Below are 9,523 nucleotides of genomic sequence, written 5' to 3' on the forward strand. Positions count from 1 at the left end.
TGTGTGTGTGGTGCTGAGGTCATGCACACTGCTGACCAATCCTGAATCTGAACCTCCCCTCACTCCACTGCAGCGCTGATGCTCCAACTCTTAATGTTTATTAGTCGAAGACATTTTGCATGACTCGGATAAAGTTTTCAGAACTTTTTGACAATTCTTTTAATCATATAAGGAATAAAATATGTTTTAAATCTTCCAAATATGGCAAAAACTGACTAGAAATAAGAGTTAGAAACACAAACACTGACTTTTTCTGATAATGCAAAAAAAACAAAAGGTCATTATTTATGTTCTCAGTTCAGTTTGTCTGTTTGAAAAAAAAGGAACAATTTGACATATTATTTTATTTTTCAATGCCATTTAATTGAGTTCAGAAATGTCCCAGAGTTCACAGGTCATAACCCACAACAAACAATGAAAAATGACACAAAAAAACAACTAATTATAAATAAATAACTAAATATTATAATTCATTTCACTAATATTTAAAGCCCTTCTCAGTTTGATGAAAATAAAGCAAATACATTGCCAAGCACTTCCTAAACAAATGTATATCCAAACATCCCATAAGGATTCATTATTATTTCCATCTGTGTGAGTTTTGCTCCTCTGATCAGGATCTGCCTCTGCGATGTGTTCAGGGACTGCGGGACAAAGGGCTGTTTCAGAGGAAGCGGATGGCCGTGCATGTTAATGAAGACACTCCTTTCTCTGTGGAGTTGGCCAGACGTGTGCCCTCCGCTGTCACACACACACACACACACACACACACACACACACACACACACACACACACACACACACACACACACACACACACACACACACACACACACACACACACACACTACCACTGCGGGAGATGTTATAGTGGCCAAGTTTATACTCCCAAAATGCTCTAAACTATTTCCTAGTGAAAAACAAACATACGGTTTATTATTTAGATTTCTACTGCATTCTTTCAAAGTCTATTACTGCATACATCTTAAAGAATATTTCTAAGATTTTATAGCTGCAGAATAAATGCTAGATTGTGACAGGGAATAAATATTGTGAATATGATGTGAATATTTGATACAATGCACTGATTTTCCTCCCTGACCCCCACGACCTTTGACCTCCCCTCCTCTGTGTGTTTCAGTTGTGTGTATCAGATGATAAACTGAGTCTTTGTCTCGCGGATAAATTCCCTCCTCACGCGAACAAACACAACCCGTCTCTTTGTTTCTGCGGACACTGAAACTCTGTGAGCAGAAACGGCCGAAGATCCTGAACACATCTGTCATCCCTCTTCTTCCGCCTGTCAGTCTGAAGGTTTTGTTTGGTCCGCTAAATATCCCACAGAGTGAGACCTCATCACCTTAATTCGCAAGAGTCCAAAATTTGCCTTTAATTTTGAGCTTTAAATTAACTTATTTGGTCATTTCAGTGCAGTGTATCATATATTTGAAATAAGAGACTAAACCTCTTTATTTTAGCTTCTTTTTTGCCGAAAATAAATTGTATTTTTTTTATTTATTTTTTATTCTTCACTAGAATAAATATTTAAGCTAAAAATAAAGTCAGCCTGCAGGAACACACTGATTTCACCCTGCAGCGATTCCCTCTCTCCTCTGCTGTGTCTCATTTAGCATTTATTTTGGTCTCCATGGTCACCGCGTCCTTAAACGACCGAGGCAACCGGTCAACACCACCAGCATGCTGAGTCATCACCTGGCAACCACACACACACACACACACACACACACACACACACACACACACACACACACACACACACACACACACACCTCGACCCTCTTGCTGTTATCACTGCATGCTGGCTTCTTCACTGTAAAATATGAACCATTCAGGTGGACGTCCTGGCATTTGATATGTTATTTATTGGACAATACTACATGTTTTTCTAGCGTGCTAACTTCTACGACAGTAAGATTACTGGGAAAGCACAGCAAGTCTCTCTTTTGGGGTAAAACAAAGTAAACGTCTAAAAAGGTTACATGTAGTTCTCATAGTTCACCACAAGAGGGCAGCAGTGTATCATGCATAAATCAAAAACGTTCCCAAAAACGTTATTAAAATCTTTAACTGAGTTTATTTCTATATTATTCAACAGTAATCAATAATCACATATCCAATATCACAGTAAAAGTTCTTACTATGAACAAATGATTTTATCTCACCTTATTTTATGTTCCATTATTGTATTTTACTGTATTTTAATTGTTTTTATTTTAATTGTTTTTATTTGAATTTATTGTATTTATTTTTACTTTGTTTGATTAGATTTTACCTTTTTTATTTTATTATGTTTTAATTTCTTTTATTCTTATTTTACTTTACTTTACTTTATTCAATTAAAAAACTTTTTCAACCTATTTTATTTGATTTATTTTATACTTTATCTACACTGTGCCTTTGCTGTTGGGACAATGTACATTTATTAAAGGATGTTCTAATATTCAGAGTATTTTTTCTAGAAATTAGAAACCTAATCACAGATGATAAATGTGTCTTTGCAAATTTAAATACTGCACAAATGGAGGATTACATTTCTCCCACGATGCTCCTCCTGCTCCTATCTGCCGCCTTGGCATTGACTTTAAACCTGGGGGTGTCATGGCGCCCGTCTCGCTCCTCTGGATTACTCCCTGGCATGGCCTCCGTGCGCCTGGCCACCGATCACAGAGAGTAATCCAGACAGATCCTCAATCCGTCAAATCCCATCTGGCTCATTTGGTTGTTCACTGCAGCGGTGGACAATAAAAGCTGCACATCACAAAAGAGGAGAGTGTTTTCTGCGGGGTCAGGGCTGCTGTGAGTGTTACTGTGCGGCGTATTACTCTGAGTTATGGCGGCAATCGAGACACTCAGGTGCTTTGTGAAGGTCAGCTGTTTGTCACCCGCAGCTCTGAAGAGATGGGGTTTTTTCTGCCTGTCTCCTCCTGCTTCTTCAACACACTTACCGGCAAAACAGTTATGTCTCTGATTCACCCTATTGTACAATTTGCTGGAGCGCTAGCCAATTGAAAGCGCAAGTGTTATAGTGATGTCACAATGTTGCGGAACACAGGGATTTTAGCCTTCGCAGACCATTTACATGCACACAAACCTGTTCACCACAGTACGGGAAACGGAAACCCCCCAAAAGCAGAAAAGGGCCTCTTTAAAAGGAACATAACTACTAATTGAGCATCTTTTTTTGTGCACATGGAGTCACTGCATCAGATTTTACCCTGCGACCTCGAACGTGCCATCGTGCAGCTGCAGAGTGGCCATCTCATGTTGCATCTTCTCCTCCATAATCTTATAATCCTCTGCTGTCTACACTCTCACCCCCACCCCCGCATATCGGATTAGAGGCTTCTGGATCAGAGCAACAGCCATACACACACACACGCACACACACACACACAAACACACACACCTGATGGCCTATATTTCTACTTCCTCTTTCCAGTGTGGGCTAATTGGACTGACTGGTGAAAATAAACTGGTTTATAGAGGAGACTGAGGACTAAATGAAGGTCAAGGATCAATCAGCAAACACAAATAACATATTATATATCATATTTTATTTGTTTGTGCTTCATTTTGTTCCTATTTCCTTGTATTTTAGAAGGGATGTAACTACAAGAATCAGAAAGGTCTTAAGACAGCTGCGAGTAATTCCCCAAATATCGTAATAAAGTTCATACATTTGACTGTAGATACATAAATCAATATGTATCATTTGGTAAGATGTTGATTTGTGATGCAAGACTACAGCACAAAATCTGGTTGAATCCAAACTAAAGAAAGACTTTGTCGTGTCGAATATCTTAATGCTTTTTGCACGCCGCTGTGTGTCAAACGCTGGCTGGGTCACCGGGGCCATTTTTAGCTGTGAGTCAGGTCCTTCAGAGAATCAGATCAGATAGCTGCTGAAATCCTTCAGGACGAGAACTTAGCGTCATGTTTGGAGAAAAGCTAGTCACCTGATTTGTCTGCACTCACACTCACTTACAGATGAGGCCCAAGATGAGAGTGTGTGTAAGCAGAGTCAGAGAGCAGGAAGATCTTTTGAATTCAGAAAAACACGTTGGAGAGACAATTCACCTCCATCCAAAATATTCCTTTAAATCAAGAGAATCCTGATTTAAAAAAATACATGCAGCAGAGCATATTCTTCATGCCTTCTTCTTCCTTAGAGCCTACATTACCCACAATGCAACTTGCAGGAAGTTGTCATTGCAGGTGTGTTGTGCTAGCAGAAGCTAATGGACCCTGTAGCCTGAAGGGGTGAGAAACAGGCTGCACCACTCACTTTTTAAAAACTGTACACCTCTAGATTTCGTTTCTTTCAATGTAGTCTTCCAGTGAATTGATGAGACTTTAAGCAGCTTTCTGGAGCTTCAAAATGACTTTTCTCACATAAAACTGTTGCTTCTCGAGGCCTGTAAACAGACTTTAAAGTGTCAAATGAGTGGAGCTGCCCTTACAGAGAAGATGTGGCTGATCTCAGAAGAAAAGAGCCAGAAAGATGGGCAGTAGATGGACCCCTGCCGCCTCAGAGCAGTCCTGTAGCTACAGGTGAGTCTTCCCTGTTCCTCTAAAGGCAATTAAGGTGGGCTTTGATTTCAAAATACCTCAAAGCTGTCATGTTTAAGTGTCTATCAGTTCCAGATTTCCATAATGCGGGGATACTCTTCCTTAATGATAAAAAAGACACCTGGAAGGTAATTCAATTCCCTTATGGAAAGGGTTTTATTGAATTGAACGTAGCCTGAATGTTAAGTCTGCATGTTGGTTTGCAGAACACTGTTCATATTACCTTCATTTTTAGATGAACTACTTCCAGATTTGGATTAGTGCTGATAGTAGGGATAACGTTATGATTAAATAATCTGAGGTTGCACCTTTGCCTTGTGAATTTCCACAACATAAATCATAAAACATTCATTTCTCGTTGAAATATTTCCAGATTCAGACCAAACAAATGAAATAAAAGGTCAAAGGGATAGTATAAACTAAAGAAACACATTCACTTTCTAATTTCCTGTCCTAATATAAATCAGGGAATATTGAACACTCCATCACCATCTTTGTATAGTTGAGTTTGCACTGTTATTTATTATCTCAAATAAATGAAGTTATTCCCTGCAGCAGCTAAATGATCCTCTCTGTTTTGTGTCTGTGAGTGGGTGTCAGCGTGACAGTGACCACACAGGGCTAATCTTCCTCCCAAACTCCCCCGCACAAACACACACGGAAACAGCTCCTGAACACAACACCATATGGTGCAGGCTAAGCTCCGTCAGGTCGTAACACGGCGCTTCAAACTCCCAGAGACTCCGCCCGACTTCAGAAGGATTACTGCTGTCGGACTGCTCTCCACCCAGCCCTAACACAAACCTGTCCCTGAACACATCCCGACCGTACTCATCTGCAGAATTAGGGATCAATATTCATCCAAAAGTCTTATTTTATTAACATTTTAATAAATAAATAAAATAAAATAAAAAGTGAATCAAATAAATAAATAATCAAATATGACAAAACAACTAAACATGAATTCAAATGTATTAATAAAAGGAATAATACATTTAAAATTAATCAAAATAAATACATAAATACATAAAATTAGATAGTGTAGTGGCAGATATGGTAAATGTTTTCCTTCCTTCACTGTTATTGAATGTAAATTAGGTGTGGATGATTACCCCCTGCATAAATCCTGAGACAGATTGATTATTTGAGCATGCAGCTCCAGGACGCTGGGATGAATGGGTGACCTTTTCAGAAACAGGAAGTGCTCTGCATGCCCCTCTCATGTGAGGACTTGAAACAGAAGCAGAGAGCTCATTATGATAATAGGACACTGCCAGGGAGCTCTTTCCACCAGATTAAAAACTCCTTGATTAACCGTCTGTCAGTCACACAGCCGTAAGCCCCCCCCGAACCCTGACAGTGAAATCAGAATCAGCCGAGAGATAACCGAAACTGAGAGGAGCAACAAGTGACACACTGACACACAGCAGGATAAAAACAATGAGGAGTTTTTAGACAGCTGCATCCACATGTTTCATACCCTTTTCTACATTAATTTCTACAAATTCTCAGTTTAATCTCACTCTAGTTATTCAAAATATAGATTTTCGGGATCAAGTGTTTTAGCACCAGTTTTTATTGTCATTTTTTATTGCAATTTAGATATTTTGTGCAGTCATATTCTCATTTTGGTTGTTCTACACCTCGTAAGAGTCCTTTTCCTCCTCTGTGGTCATTCTGTGTGTTTTTTTGGGTTGATTTGCATCTATCTGGAGTCCTTCTGCATCCGTTTTTTAATTGCATTGTCGATTTTCAGCATCTTTTTCTGATCTTCTTGCATATCTTTCTTGTTGTTAGGTCATTTAGTGTCCCTTTTTTGGTAGTTATGCTTTTTTCTGTGGTCATTTGGTGTCTATTCTTACCAAAAAAAAGACCTGCTAGCAGCAACAGGCAGCACCTCTCTATACTTTCCTCTCATTAAATACTATCCCCTTCATATATAAGCCTCCTCTCACAGTGTACACGGTGTTTGATCCGGAGGTGAAACATCTATTTAACCTTTTTGCGCAGCTCTAATTCTCATTTGGCCTTGCAGTGAGTCTCCATGCTTCGCCAGCTCCCCTGTTAAATCACATTTAAAGGACTTGAGGAGTTCTACCACCCTCACACTCTCACAGACAGGTACCATTGAAAGTGACCGGCCTCGTGAAGCGGATGTCTCCATCAATCAGGAGGATAATTATGATGGATGGGGGCGGGGGAGCAGGGAGGGAGGGGGAGGGCAAATGAAGGCCGAATAACATTTAGTGGAGCACAGTGAGGAGGTGTGAGATATTAATGGAGATAAAAGAGAGTAAGGCGGGGTGAAGGTTCAGCTTTTTAACATCAGTTTATCATTAGGGCGTTAACAGGGTGTGATCTGTGCACGGGAGACCTTCAGCGTGCAGAAAAAAGGTTTATTTTGAAAGATTTTGGAGACAAACCTGCAGCAGGAAGGGTCTCATTAACAACTCAGAGATAATTGAGTGTACAATAAGTTACTTGATCTCATCCACAACAGAAACCCCTTGTTTTCATCTGAATTTGTATCATCTGCCTCACATTAGTCGCCTAAATTAAACTTTAAACCCCTCCTGCTTTTTCTCTGCACCTCTCTGGATAAAAGCAGATGAATGTAGAAGTGATGTTGCTGCAGAGGATCCGGGCGCTGAAATGGTAATCATTTAGGGATTTGAGGATTTAAAGATTTGAAGGGCTGCCCTTCAGAGAGGAGCATCGCTTAGTTTCATCAAAGTGAGTTTCTCTGTTTCCTAAACGGCAGGTTGAGGTGGAATAAAACCAACAAGACATAGAAACAAAACCAAATCATTCAGAAGTGACCAACGCTCTTAAGGATTACTGCAGTGATTAATGGTTTGCATTAATTTTCACATGCATCATCAGGAATTACCAGTAAGGGCAGAAGGTGCTGCAGATTTCAAGTGTGTGTGTGTGTGTGTGTGTGTGTGTGTGTGTGTGTGTGTGTGTGTGTGTGTGTGTGTGTGTGTGTGTGTGTGTGTGTGTGTGTGTGTGTGTGTGTGTGTGTGTGTGTGTGTGTGTGTGTGTGTGTGTGTGTGTGTGTGTGTGTGTGTGTGTGTGTGTGTGTGTGTGTGTGTGTGTGTGTGTGTGGGTGGGTGGGTGGGTGGGTGGGTGGGTGGGTGTGTTTGCCTAGAGATACAGACAGGTAATCCATGGCCTTTTCCCGCTGCTGCACCTGAGAGAGTGATGAATAAGTCATCTGCAGGGAACAGGTTGTGCAGCCTCGGGTGTACGGAGGTAGAGAAGGGACAGATGGAGAGAGAGAGAAGGAAAGGGTCTGGGGAGAAGAGGATAAACAATTAAACTGTGGGAAGAAATATCCGGCTCTATAAGCAAAAAATAACTTTCCTGCAACTTAAACATTGTGCAATACTGTTTTCTTTATTATATCTTTATTAAGTTCAGACTTTCCCTTGTTGTGTTTGGGTTACTTTTTTATTCCTTTGATCTTTTGCATTTCCTTTTATTTAGTTGTCTATGTCAATACTTTTATATATTTTTGCTCTGTTTTATCTTTAAACCCAGTACAGATACCATCTTCTGGTATTTGTATTATCTTCCACTGTTTCCCACCACTTTTTCGGGAAAGAATTCCTGTCTTTGCATTCTGGCAGCGTCTGAAATTAACCAAATTCCTGACACTCTTCCCATAACGGACGCGGTTTACACGCAGGCGCTCGGTTATTCTGATGCAAAGCGGGCCGGGCTGATAGCGAGGGTCCTTGATAAAGCCGTGAATAGCGGGGGGGTCCTTTCTTAACATCCCACAGTTCCCATTCACAGCAGATGAATAGACGCGTCGGATCCAGTCTGAGCCGCCCAATAAGAGCTGGACCTAAGGGCAGCAACGGCCAAGACAAGTTCAACGGAAAACACTTTTACAAACCCCCTCCCTCATTAAAGTGCTTTTTGGAGGTTCAATTAAGCACCGTTTTCTAGAAAATATGAGGAAAATGGACTGGAATCTTGATATGTGTACAGTCGAAAACAGATTATCTTGCACGGATAATTACATCAGGATCATAACTCCTTTTTTGTTGGCTTCATCAGGCTGTGACCTACATTTTCCGCTCTTATCTCAACAACTTAGGCATGGATCAGCATTGAATTTTGTAAGGATAAATCAAACAGACTTTGTTGATCCTCTGACGATTTCTGCAGCACCCCCATCAGAACAAAAAGGCCCACACTTTGGTTAACTATAACCTAATGCCAGCCACACCTTCACATTTAAGAAGCTGGAACCAGAGAAATTGTGACTTTATACTTTAATAATCAATTTGCCAATCACATCTAATCCTATGTTATTAATACATGCACAAAGATCTCTAAAAGGAAAGAAAAGTCAATGATTATGCTCCTTAAACTTTAGGAAAGCTGTCGATTGGAGCAGTTTTTACTTAATTTTGCTGTGTTTTTTAGTGGTTTAAGTGTGTATAATTTATACTTTCATGCAAAACAAGTGGACTTTTGGAGGAAAATTGTCAAAGAAAAAAGACACAACATCCAGGGGCTTGATCTTGATCGATGAACCCTTCAGTTTATTTGATCTAGCCGCTGCTCTCGTCAGCTGCAGTCGCTGAAAACGTTTGAGAAATCTGTTTCTAATCGGGCAGGTCCAAGGTGACCCGCTGGTCCTCGGTCCCTTCAGAAGTGGCCTTACAGATATCCATCACCCCCCCCTGCCGGCCCTGACAGAGCAGAATGAGAGAGCATGAGGAGGGCGGTCACATAAATCATAATGCTTTCTGAAGCTGCTGAAGCATCCATCATAGGATCGAAGGGTAGAGAAATACCCTGTGTGTATATATATATATATATCCTAAAGCTTCTGGGATGTTTTTGAACCGTACAAAAGTGTAATATTTCCTGCATCATTTCACACATTTAACTTTCTTTTCTATTACACAATTTA

The sequence above is a fragment of the Eleginops maclovinus genome, chromosome 24 (assembly GCF_036324505.1).
Source record: "Eleginops maclovinus isolate JMC-PN-2008 ecotype Puerto Natales chromosome 24, JC_Emac_rtc_rv5, whole genome shotgun sequence".
NCBI lineage: Eukaryota > Metazoa > Chordata > Actinopteri > Perciformes > Eleginopidae > Eleginops > Eleginops maclovinus.